The sequence below is a fragment of the Mixophyes fleayi genome, chromosome 7, assembly GCF_038048845.1.
Source record: "Mixophyes fleayi isolate aMixFle1 chromosome 7, aMixFle1.hap1, whole genome shotgun sequence".
Classification (NCBI taxonomy): Eukaryota; Metazoa; Chordata; class Amphibia; order Anura; family Limnodynastidae; genus Mixophyes; species Mixophyes fleayi.
This window is the reverse complement of record NC_134408.1, coordinates 34233205-34246532: the sequence shown is the minus strand read 5'-3', so window position 1 is coordinate 34246532 and position 13328 is coordinate 34233205.

Below are 13328 nucleotides of genomic sequence, written 5' to 3'. Positions count from 1 at the left end.
AAAGGACCCCATATTATTCCAATAGTCCATGTAAACATCTTTTTTTCTTCGGTCCAATGGACCCTATAATATTCCACAATGGCTTAAGAAATCTTCTGTTCTTCAGTCTAAAGGACCACAAAATAAATCCACTGGAACAAGCTTGGGAGAACAAGAAACCATATCAAACGACGAGAGTTTTTCTAGGGAAGAACACGAGATGCTGAATGATAAATACACAGATGCAAGGTCTATATATACTATAGGGGATTTCCCATGTTGTCATGGGAATCCCCTGTAGAGTATAAATAGACCTTGCGTCTCTTTATTTATCATTAAACATCACATTCTCCTCCATAGAGGAGCAAAAGTCCGATCGTTTGGTATGGTTTGTTTTTTTGCTAAGCCTGTTCCAGTGGAATTATTATGGGGTCTTTGGGACTGAAGAATAGAAGATTTCTACAGGCATTTTGGAATATTATGGTGTCCTTTGGACCAGCATTCCCTGGGGCATGCTGGATAGTGTAATTTTTAGTGCATGAGATAGCGTTGAATGATCCTATTCTGCCAATGGCTCCTCCTCACATGTCTCTCAAATTCCAGGATCCACCCTCTCTATGCAGGTGTTACAGAACTGTCTGGATAGTGGGTCATAAGGATAAGAGATGCAATCACTGTATATAGCTGTATATATACCATCCATTTAACCCTAACCTTCGCTAACCTCCCTCTCTCGTTCTTCCCTCTCTCCCCTAGCCACGCCTTTCTCTCCCTTACTTCAATGTAGAGATGGGCGGGTCTGGTTCTCCGAGAACCGAACCCACCCGAACTTTGGGTATCCGAGTACTGAGCTGAGCAGCTCGGTACTCTCCCGCCCGTTCCGAATCCAAATAGAGGCCGAACGTCATCGTGACGTCTTTGGATCTCGGGGCTCGGTTCTCGCGATACTTTAACTTTATAAATACACGCCTCCACAGCAATCCATCGCCATTTGACAGAGGGAGAGAGCAGGGTGTAGTCATAGGCTGATTAGAGCAGGGACAGAGAATACAATATTGTTCTTGCAATTGCTCTAACCAAAATCGCTAGTGCAGAGAGGAGGATAGAGGTTTATTATTTTTTCTTAATATTTGGCACTCCCCAGCGCTTTTGGGGTGTCCCCCATAATTGTGCATAAATATTTCTGGCTGTCAAAAGTCATATCTGTCAGCAGTATCTACCAAATAATTTTTAGCACTCCTCAGTGCTTTTGGGGTGTCCTCCCTAATTGTGCATTAATATGTCTGGCTGTCAAAAGTCATATCTGTCAGCAGTATCTACTAAATAATTTTTAGCACTCCTCAGTGTTTTTGGGGTGTCCTCCCTAATTGTGCATTAATATTTCTGGCTGTCAAAAGTCATATCTGTCAGCAGTATCTACCAAATAATTTTTAGCACTCCCCAGTGGTTTGCGCTCAGAATGGATTCAAAGCAGTCCACATATGATCAGAATGAGCAACCAGGTTCTGTCACCAGTCCTGATGTTAGTGTTCCCAGTACGTCATCTGGCCAAGGCGATGTCAAACAACAGAGTGTTTCCAAATTAGTGCAAAAAACAAAACCCCCAAAAAAATTTACTGTATTGAAGCGAAAAAGAAGTGTAACTGAGCAAAAGTTAAGTGACGATAAAAAAAAAATTGCAAGCATGCCATTCTACACACGCAGTGGCAAAGAGAGAATGAGGCCTTCACCTTTGGCTATTAGTGGCAGATCCCAAAAAGTTACCCAGCCTACAATTGGTGCACAACTACTGTTACGCGTCAAAGCCGAGCTGCAAGATAACAGTGAGGCATTACAGGAGAATATTTGCTCTGATTCACAAATGACAACAATCCCTGTGGAGAGTCCATCCAACAGTGGTATGTCTAATCGTGAGCATTCTGCTGATGTGTGCCTTAATAGCCCGAGTGTAGCCGGTGATACCCAAATTGAGGATGCCACTTTGGAATTAGAAGAGGATGAGGGGAATTAGAAGAGGATGAGGGGGAGATTTGTGTAGGTGACGAGGGCGCTAATAAGGATGTTGATGAGGATGAGGTTGTTTGTGTAAGTCCTGCACCAGTGGCAGCAGTTCTGGCACGTGACAAGAAAAGTGTAGCGTGTAATATACATTCAAAGACAATGGCTGCATTGCCAATATGCATAGATGGAGAGGAAGACAATCTGTTTTGTGTGTAGAATAAATGAAGGCCTACCAACGAAGAATTAAACTGTTTTTTTGGATGATTTATTACCTCAACAATTAGATTACTTGTCTCTAAAACAGTTGGAGCACTAAATTGGGTTAATTTAGGCCCAAAAACATGGATTTTCCAAAAAAATAGCAAAACAAAACCAAACAAAACCAAAACCAAAACCAAAACACGCAATGGCGGTTTTGCAAAACCAAAACCAAAACCAAAACACGACGGTAATCCAGATCCAAAACTGAATCCAAAACCAAAACACGGGGGTCAGTGACCATCTCTACTTCAATGGCTCCCTCTTGTGCCTGTTTGTTCACCCTCCCTTAGGATGTGAGCTCGTATGAGCAGGGCCCCTCTCCCCTCCTGTCTCCATACCTGTTCTTCTGCTCCGTCTTTACCCATATGTCTGCCCGGAGTTCTGAAGTATTGGTACTTTGTGTTTATTGTTCTGTACTTTGTCACCCTGTATGGTCTACTGTTTGTACTGTGTACGGCGCTGCGGAAACCTTGTGGCGTCTAACAAATAAATAATAATAATAATAATAATATAGGCCCTATATTTCTAGAAGTCTTTATGAATTTAAAGCAATTTTAAATCCTCAATCTACACAGACAAATAGATAAAGAAATATATTTAAACATTCTCCCTTACCAGTTTGTTACAGAAAAAAAGCTTTTAGCCCAACATTATTCAGTGTGACAGTGGATTTAAACTTCTAAATAGTTATATATTTAGATGTACTCCTTTACAATTTCATATTCTCCATTTTATGATGTACATACCTTAGTTTGGCGTTTCCAAAATATTGGAGCAAATATTCATTTGAAATCCAAACTTTCCAATGAACAGTACAAATAATTTCACACAATGAATCACAGAAAGTTTGCGCTGTTGTATGGTTAACATGATTAGCTTTTATATTTAATGCAGGGTCCATATTTACAGTACACTTGACTGAATAGTTTTTGCTGTCAGTCCTAACTTCTGGGTATGTACTTTCTAAACAAACTACATATTCTACACAAGGGATAAACACCTTTTTAACAATTACTGTGAAAACAATGTTTAGTTTTATTTTAAAATGATAATCTAGTAACTGGCATGCCAAACACAAAGACACAAGAAATATTTTTAAAATAAACAAAATTATTTGTAATTTCCATTAGGAAGCCTAATACCAGGTCCAGTGACCTAAAAGCAGCCATGGTTTTGCCATCCTGGCACTCTCTGAACATCTTCCATCCTGATTACTGCAAACTCCTCCCTACTGGCCTCCCCGCACCTGTCTCGCACCTATTCAGTCCATAATAAATCCTGCAGCCCAACTAATCTTCTTCTCTCGCCGGTCTTCTACTGCCACCCCTCTCTGTCAAGCTCTACACTGGCTCCCCCTCCGTAACAGAATCCTCTTCAAACTCCTCACTGTCACCTATAAAGTCCTCTCTAACTCCACTGCTCCTTAATTCTCCTCTCCATTCATACTCCGTCTTGTTAGCCACGACCGCCGCCTCTCCTCCCATCTAGTTATCACAGATTTATCCCATGCTGCCACCTTTCTCTGGAACGATCTCCCTTGTTCTACCAGGCTATCCCCTAATCTCCACATCTTCAAACGCTCCCAGAAAACCAGGGAGCCAACCCTTTCTGTGTCTAACCTCTCTACTGCCCTCCTCTATCCCTTGTCACGATCCTCCTACACCTCACCATCACTCTTCCTCCACTCCTGCTCACTCTTGCTCTTCTCTGCCCTTAGAGTTCTAGTCCCCTCAACCTATCTCCCCACTCTGTGTCTCCTGTCAGTCTTCCCCCCTCTAAATTGTAAGCTCATTTTAGCAGGGCCCTCTTATCCCTGTGTCCCCTTCTGCCTTGTTGCCTTTGCCATCGGCTCCCCAGCCTTTTTTCTACATCTCGACACTTCCCTCCTGCCCCTGTCTCTACTAGTTTCCTTTGCTTTTGCAACTCCATCCCTGCCCTGATCCTGTTAGTGCCCAAACTGCTGGGCACAGGTTCAGTCTCCCTTAGTTCACTCCCCACCTCACTCCATCCCTTTTCCACTTTCACTTTGTTCTAGACTTCGCTTTTACCTCTTTGCCCTGTGCACCATTTCTCAGCCAAATTTGTGTTTATTGCACTTTGCCTTTGATCCAGTTTAGACCGTACCTGCATTCAGAATTTTGTGTGGGGTTTGTGACCTTAGAAGTTGTCAGGACATGGGTGTCTTTTTGTTGTTATTTATTAATGAGATCTCGTAATTATCATGCTGAAGAGAGATTGTACATTAAGTGATTGCAATGTGTACATGATTCAGCACCGTTTTTACATGCATACATTGTAGAACTCATTTTAACATATTTCTTTTATAGAATTGACTCTTGATGACAGTTGCCCTTTAATATCATTCTTAAAGCTTAGTTGGCCCCAGATTGTCTCTATAATGTAGGCAGCAAAATTAATCTGTTTATGCAAATAAAAGAAAATTAAAATACTAAATCATAATCTGTGAAAGCACATGACTCCTCAGTACAGTAGGTTACAGATGAAATTCAGTTATCCACACAAAACCATATGTGAATTTCAATATTTAATTAACTAAGAGTGATGACTAATGGTTATGCAAACCCATAGGTTTGCAAAATGCTGAGTAAAAATCTGCTTCATCAGTTTTGGCTGGATTTAAAAGGAAACTGTTGAGAATGCTTGCAGATGAAAGTGTTGTGTTCTGATATGGTACCTTCAGCTAGACTTTCAATCTGGACTTTGAAGAAGAAAAGCTTGAATGTGGTTAAGATCAAGTCATTTCGATTTTCCAAATGTATCAAAGCGTCATTGTGAATTATAAACAGGTGTTAAGTTCTGCTATATTGTAACCTGCTAGATTTGTTGTACCAAAGTAATGGTTCAAGTAGCATAATATTTTAGCATTCATATATATTAGTTAAGGACAAAAAGCAAACCAAACAGACAACATATAAACAGATGTCTGTATGCAGCATAACATATATTTTAAAGGCTAGACTTACCCCCCCCCCAGGTCATGTAGATGAACAGAGCACTCTCTACTCTCCGTCCCACATTTGCATCAACCATACAAAGGATTACTTTTTTGCAGGTCACTGAACACCGTATCCAGCACTCTAATAGGAGGAACCTGGGTGCACTAAACCTGACTAAAACATGACTAATTATGCCCAAACACATTGCAATGCAAATCACAGCATGCGTGGACCAAAATGATTGGCAATTAGAATCTTTCAGATGTCATTTGGGACAAAATCGTGTAATATGCGGATCCTTCAACCACACTTATTTTGGCCATTATTATTCAGCTGCTTAGTGCCCAGGTTATTAGTCAATTCCATCCAAGGTTGGATTGCAGTAAATGTAGTTTTTATCCATGTGTCATATAATGTTTGGATGGTGACACCACATAAGGACCTTTCACTCCCTGCAAGCAAATATTTTTAAAAGAGTTGTGTTTACTGTATATAAACTGGTCTCTAATAATGGTGGCTCCATATATCGTATGGCATATAGCAGCCACTGACCATACTCCTCATACTGATAAGAGGAAGCTTATGATGACTGGACTCTCTGTGAATCACTCAGGGTTTACTGCCTCTGGACCCTAGATGACTCCTGAGGAGTTTCTGCATACCATTCAAATAAATGGGAAAATATTGTACATGCTCCCGACCTAACTAACTACATCCCTAACCTCACATCGGTGATCAATGCAACCACATTCCATAATTACAGCTGTTTTTTAGTTGTTCGTAGGTACCTACAACAGATTGTGCCACTCAGAGGCATAACTAGTGAGCTGTGGGCCCCGCTGCAGGGAAGTGGGGAGGAGGGAAGCAGGGCCCGCAGCTCGCTAGTTCCCCGTGCGGGCACCATTATCTCCATGGGCCCCTGTGCACCGCACCTGCTGCACCAATGGTAGTTCTATCATTGGTGCCACTTCATTACCAGCTAAGAAGGCTTTATTTGTGAACATCAAACTGTAGAATTCAGTCAGCGCTGCAAACTCACAGCAGGTACCAAAAAAGAAAAATCCAATTTGCTTTCTTCAGTATGTTGACAATCTGAGACATCGGCTAATATTGTGCAAGAGCACAAACATACATTCAACGCACATAGCCATCGACACTAAGGGGTAAATGTATTAAGTTCCGCAGGGTGCAGGGGAAATTTAAAGCGGCGATGGCTTGTCCAGGCAAGTCTTTACAAGTCACCGCCGTTTTACATTTTTCCTGCAAATTCGCTGATTTCCAACGACTAGCAGAATTCGGAACTTAATACATTTACCCCTTAGTGTATATTTATCAAGCGGCGGTTCCAAAACCCGATGGACTTTGTCTTTAATAAAAATTCTGTTTTAAAAAATGACGGTAAACAGGGGCGGGCTGGGCCGGGGGGCAGGGGGGCAACGGCCCCCCGGGCTGCTCAGTCAGGCCAGTCTTTGGGCCACTCCCCCCCGCCCCGATGCAAGCTTACCTTAATATTAGCATCAATGACGCGGCCGCATCGCGTGTCATGTGATGCGGCCGCCTGTGCGCCCCCCTGGGCTGATATTTGCCAGCCCGCACCTGACGGTAAACCACCAAGAATCTGCGTTTTTTTGGAACTGCCACCTAATAAATATACCCCTTAAGAGAACTAGTTTTTATTTGTGATGCATTGAACAGGTTATTCTTTAGTACTGCCTATTTTTTTCTAAATAGCATTCACCTACCTCAGATGCAGATAACTATTGGGGTTTTTTAGTGTTATTACCAATTTAAAATGTTTTTTCCATGTTCTTTTTATCTTCATTTTTACAGCAGTGCCTATTTTAGAAGTCATGTCCCTAATTTCCATTGTTAGAGATTAATGATATTAATTAAAATGTGTCTTTGTGAGAAGACAACATTGTTTTATTTAAATTAGGTTATAGGCCTTTCTTTTTCAAAATAGTAGTAGGTAATCGCAAGCAGCAGCATAAACAAATGAAAATAATATGTATGTTATTTTCATTATTTTCATTTATTATTATTTTTATCATTTTCATTTGTTTATGTGTTTTTGGATTTTGTGGGATCCTGTATATATGTACTTAGCAACACGGAAGGAGCGCTATAGTTGGACTGTATGTTTGCAAAATATGCGCATGTAAAATATGTGCATGTAAAAAATATGTGTAAAGGATTATGGCTTTAAGTCTTTTTAGAAAATATATTTGTAAAATTCTAGAAAATAACCAAGTACACAACAGATGTGTATAATAGAAAGGATATAAATCGTAATGTCTATATAAAGTATCTATGGAATCAACATGGAAAAATATATAATTTCTTGTCTTCTGAACTACCTCCCAGAATGATTTGCTAGCCGCTGGCTGGCAAAGCATAGACGGGAAAAATAACTCCGTCATCTTTACAAATCATTAACGACTGGTGTTCCCATCAAGGTTTGTGAATTAAACTGATGATATAATATCATTGAAATAGCTTACACTCATTGCAGTTACTGAATTTTGCATGAATGTAAGAAAAAAATGCTGAAAGATATGTAATTATATATACTGTTCATAAATGAATTAATTGCTAGAGCAGATGTACCCAGTTTAGATCTTAAAGCACAGGATTCTGCTTTACTGTGAATATATTCTTAGCTAGAGTTGTTCTCTAATTGTTGTGGTTTTTGGGGGAAACATGATGGTCTATGTTTTGCTTTTGCAATCAATTAATTGCTCACTTGGGAGAGCTGGTAAGACAAGCTTGTTGGCCTGTGACCTCTCAGAGTTAATGATACGACTTCTCATTACAAGGAGTTACTTCTAACCTTGACCTTGGTACAGACACTCCAGGTGCCACTGTGCTGTTTCTCCCGATGGGAAAAAACTAAGTTAGTATTGCATGGACTACAGCGGACCACCTTGTGGCACAGCTATTAGGTCATTGTAAGCTTGTTAAAGAATAACGTCTTTGTCTATTGCTGTAACCCTGTTTAAGTCACAAGTCGTATGTATAAATTTACAAAAACTGTACAAGTCTTTTTCCTACTCCTACAACAATGAGATATTATACTGAATGTCTTTGTAAATGAAACAAGAACAAATAAGTAAAAAGGTACAGTCAAGTCTGAAAGTTGTGTAGGGATTTTTTTCCATGTGACCAGAGGCAGAACTAGCTGTGGGCCCAGGTGCAGGCAAGCGGGGAGGAGTGAACTGGGGCCCACTGCTCGCTAGTTCCCCGTGCAGGGGGCCCCATTATCTCCACGGGACTCGGCCATGCAGCAACATGACAGTTCCCACATATGTTAATGCATGAAATATATAGAGAAATTAGATTGTCTGGGCCTGAGTCATTAAGGCACTTATCTGCCTGTTTTGAGCGTATCTTCTGCAAATTCGTTCTGCACATGTGCAGAACAGGGGCTTTCAGTACAGGGCTGGGCACTCCTAGGGAGGGGCCCGCATTTTTTTTCTGGGGACCCCAACTCCCTAGAGAATCCAGCTCCATGCTGATCAGCCTGGGGCTGGTTTGTCATTATGGCAGGGGGACCCCATGTTGCGGGGTGAAACCAAACCCAGCTGACTTGCCTAGTGCTGGCTATTCTAAAATAGCCCCCTCTTCCCCCCCAGATTTTGCGACTACCAGCATCTGGCAGCACAAGGTTTAGTATAGTTGGGAGGGGGAACCCCACGCTTTATTTGATAAATGTAATTATTTATTTATTTATTTTTAATTATAATTTAATTAATTATTTTTTAACTGTATGGAGCCGGCGAGTCAGGTGGCTGTAATGCCACCAGACCCGCAGGCTGCTGCAGGAGCTGACAGGTACTTACGTATCCTGCAGCATTCTGTGTAGTAGAGCAGAGAGGGAAAATACACCCGTAGTTGACAATCAACATATCGTGAGATGCATTTCTTGTTGACTATAGTAGTAAGCAGAGGCCATTGCATGGAGTTTAACTACTCCATGCAGATATGTGCCTTAATGACTAAGGATCTCTGTGCAGAGTATTGGACATCTCACTGTGAGAATGACATAGGAGCAGGGCCGGTGCTAGGGTCCATGGCGCCCTAGGCAAAATGGCGCCCCCTCCCCCCCCCCACAAAAATTGGCGCCCTCCTCACCCCTCACCCCGTCTTTTCTTACCTTGTCTCACCACTGCCGCCTCTCTGCTCCGTCTCCCCCCCTCCACTCACTGACACTAGTGAGTGGAGGGGAGGAGACGGAGCAGAGAGGCGGCGGTGGTGAGCAATAGCCTCTTCCCTCCTCCCCCTGTGCATCTGAATGCTGTGCGGCGGCTGTGACAGGTATGGTCAGCGGTCGCCGCACAGTTTTAAAATTAATTTCCAGTTCTGTGGCGCCCTCCGGCGCCCTCCAGAGCCCGGCGCCCTAGGCAAGTGCCTAACCTTGCCTAATGGGAGCGCCGGGCCTGCATAGGAGAACTCAAGAGGATTCAGAGACAGACAAGTTCATTCATACAGGATATGGAAGGGTTAAAATATAAAGAGGGGATAGAGAAACTAGGTTTGCTTACTTTCATCTAATGAGCTTTCCATATCAAGGCGGCCCATAGAACAAGGAGTCAATAATTGTGATTGGAAGAAAGAGGTTATTTACTGTAAGGGTGGTTAAACTGTGGAAATCCTTATTACATGAGGGGGGGATGATAAATTCACAAATTATAAAAATTAATTGGATGTCTTTCGTATAAGAAAAAAGTGAATAAATTATAGGAGTGTTCATGGAACAGTTTCATGCCTAACCTCCCACCGGTCGGCTACCTCTCTCTCATCCCTTCTTCCCTTCTCCCCCTTCCTCGACTCCGTCTCCGCTTCTCCCGTCTCTCCATCTTATCCATGTGTCTGTCTGTCTTCCCCTCCCTTTAGATTGTTCGCTCCTTTGAGCAGGGCTCTCCTACCTCCTGTTTCCATCACTTTTAACTGCGCTCTCCAGCTACTCAGCTCACCTCCTCTCAGTCCCTCTGCCCTCTGTCTCCTCTCGCTTCTCTCCGCTCCCCTCAGTGACTCTCAACCTGTCATCCGTGCCCACCCTCTTGAGCCAGTACCTGCCTGTACTCACTTTTCCCCTCCCTCCCTCTCTTTCATGCTGTGCCTGAGCCCCCAGAGTTATAGTGCTTACTGTTACTTGTACTGTGCTGTTTCACCTTGTACTGTGCCATTGTTTGTCCTTGTACGGCGCTACGGATACTTTGTGGCGCCCTATAAATAAAAATTAATACTAATAATAGTAATAATAATAATAATAATGTAATTTCTTTGATTGCCATATTTGGTGTCCAGTAGGATTTTTTTCACTATGAGCTTCTATCACCTTAGGGGTTTTATTTTTCCTTCCTCTGGATCACCAGAATTTATGAGATGTTGAAGTCAATAGACATGCTTCTGTAGCGAGAGGTCCCCCTGCCATAATGGCAACCAGCCCAAGGTTGGTCAGCACAGGGCTGGATCCCCTAGGGAGATGGGGTGCATGAAAAAAATGCACCTCCCCCCTTGGGGTACCCAGGTCAGTGCTGAAAGCACTAGGGCTCTTCCCTTACCCCTGGGCAGTGGGTGTTGGGTTATGAAATATATTTTTATGTTAAAGTCATCATTTTATGTTGATGCACTTTAGGTCCCAGCAAGTTGAGGCTGCCATTTAGAGTTTGGGCTAGCTTGCGCTTGTAGTACTACAAGCACCTGCATATTAAAAAATACCTAATTAAAGTATTCAAAAGGTCCGTGGTTGTCCATAAAAAAAACACATAATAAAATCAATTCTAAAGGTCTGTGGCTGTCCATAAACAAAACATGTAATAAAATTATTTCCATTTTGGCAAAAAAAATAATTTTCTTCTGATTCGAATATCCCAAATCCACCCGGAAAATGTTTAGCAAAATAAAAACCATTACAAGCAATGAATGTTAGCTCCTGACTGCAGGAGCTCCTGTCACATAATGAAAACATGGCAGCCACTAGGTCTATTTATAACCTAGGACATTCCCACGCTGTCAGAGCTGGGTCAAGGGAAAGCCCCAGGTTATAAATAGACCTAGTTACTGTCATTTTTTTCATTCACTGGGATGATTCCTATTATAGCTCTACCTGTGTGCACACACATCCCTCCTGATCCTCCCCAAAACACACTATACACACACTTTGTCACACATGTCTCACATGTGAGACATTAGCGTCTGTGGCGTGTGCCAGGCGTAAACAGTGTGTGTATGCTACCAGAGCCAAGCTGCATGGATCGTAAGATGTGTACAACTCAGCATAAAGACATAAATACACAATTTTTTGTCTGGCTTTTTAAACGTAAATTTCTGCCATTTTGTAGCCAAATCTGAAGTCTCATAATGTAAAATGTGTAGTAATTGCATTATATGCTTTAATATAATAACTTTTGCTATACTTACTGCAGCATAAAATTGTGGCCTTAGAAGAAATAGGGTTATTCAGTCCTTAAGCAAGTTTTGCTTTGGCAAATTTCTTTCAATAAGGTCTGCCAAATTGTGGTTAGCTGTAAACTCTTGTGGTGGTTTAGAAATTCGATCATCTGCTTACTAGGCACTGGCAGCAAGATGTAGTTCATGGTGATAACTATTTTTTTCTGCCTTTTCCTGTTTTTATATTTTATTTAATGTGTAGTGTCCTGTATACTTAATATTCAGTAAATTCCAGTAGTTATTTTTAGTAACATAATTTACAAATATATATGTTGCAAAAGAAATTCCATGCTTCAATGCACTCACGAAAAGCTTCTATGCTTCTCTTATTAAAGTGTATGCCCAACTCTGGACAACTTTCATGGGCAATGCCCCTGCAAACACACTGCCTTACAGCAGACAGGAGAGGATGCCTTAGACTTAGGGCAGCCAGGTGTCTAAGTGCTTAGCACTTCTGCCTCACAGCACTGGGGTCATGAGTTCATTACTGACCATGACTTGATATACCTTATCTGTATGGAGTTTGTATGTTCTCCCCAAGTTTGTGTGGGTTTCCTCCGGGTGCTCCGGTTTCCTCCCACACTCCAAAAACATACTAGTAGGTTAATCAACTGCTATCAAAATTGACCCTAGCTCTCTCTGTCTGTTGTGTATATTAGGGAATTTAGACTGTAAGCTCCAATGGGGACTCACGCTTATTTGCATATTGGATTTTGCGAGAAATCTTTCTGTGCTTCCCCAGAAAGTGGCCAATTCTTCAATCTATACTGTCTGCACCTGGAGAGACCAGACGGGGGAGGGATGGGGCATTCCGACATAGGCTGAGCACCGTATCGGCATACTTACCCAAGTGCGGCTCATGAAGATGTATAGAGACACGCATTTAGGCCTGTTAGAAGGCATATATGTTTTGCACCTGCTACAAGACAGGTGCAAATACATGCTCATGATGATGACTTGTCATAAGCCATGCGCATATGCTGCCAATGCGTAACCAGATGCATCTTGAGATACAGATGAACAGCTTTGCATATGGGTGGGAATACAATATTTTTCCGTGCTTTCCTTTTAAAGTAACGTACACCCATTTTCCCAACAATTCTGCATCAAACCTCATATATGTAAATTCCAAATGTTCCTGATTTAATATTATATCAATAGATCTGACATGATGGCAGACAAATTATTCTGCTGTGTCGTGTGGTTGGAGTAAATCGGCAGACACATGAGGCCAAATTGTCCCGGCGATAAACGAGAACAGTTTTGATAATATTGGTCATCTCTACTGATTATTATCCAATAAGAGTGCAAGTTACTTGTGGGCATAAGACCCAGGTCTTATGAGAGTCTATTAATGTCCCTTACATTTACTACTATATAATAACTGCCTTAAAAACTCTAAGGTATTAAGGATTGTGGAATCATACACACAGACATGCACACGTTTCCATGTACATCCCTTTTAAGCCATATAAGGAGCAATAATTATAATAATGCAATTAAATTTTTTTATCAAATGTCCTTTATAACCCATATTTATTTTTTTACTTGTAATGCTCCTATTTTTTTTCTCATGCTTGTAATCATTACAAAAATGTCTATCCGATCTTATAACAAGTGTGCCATTATTTCAAGTGAAAGATACTGAGCCTAGGTAAACCAAGACTGGAACTGGGA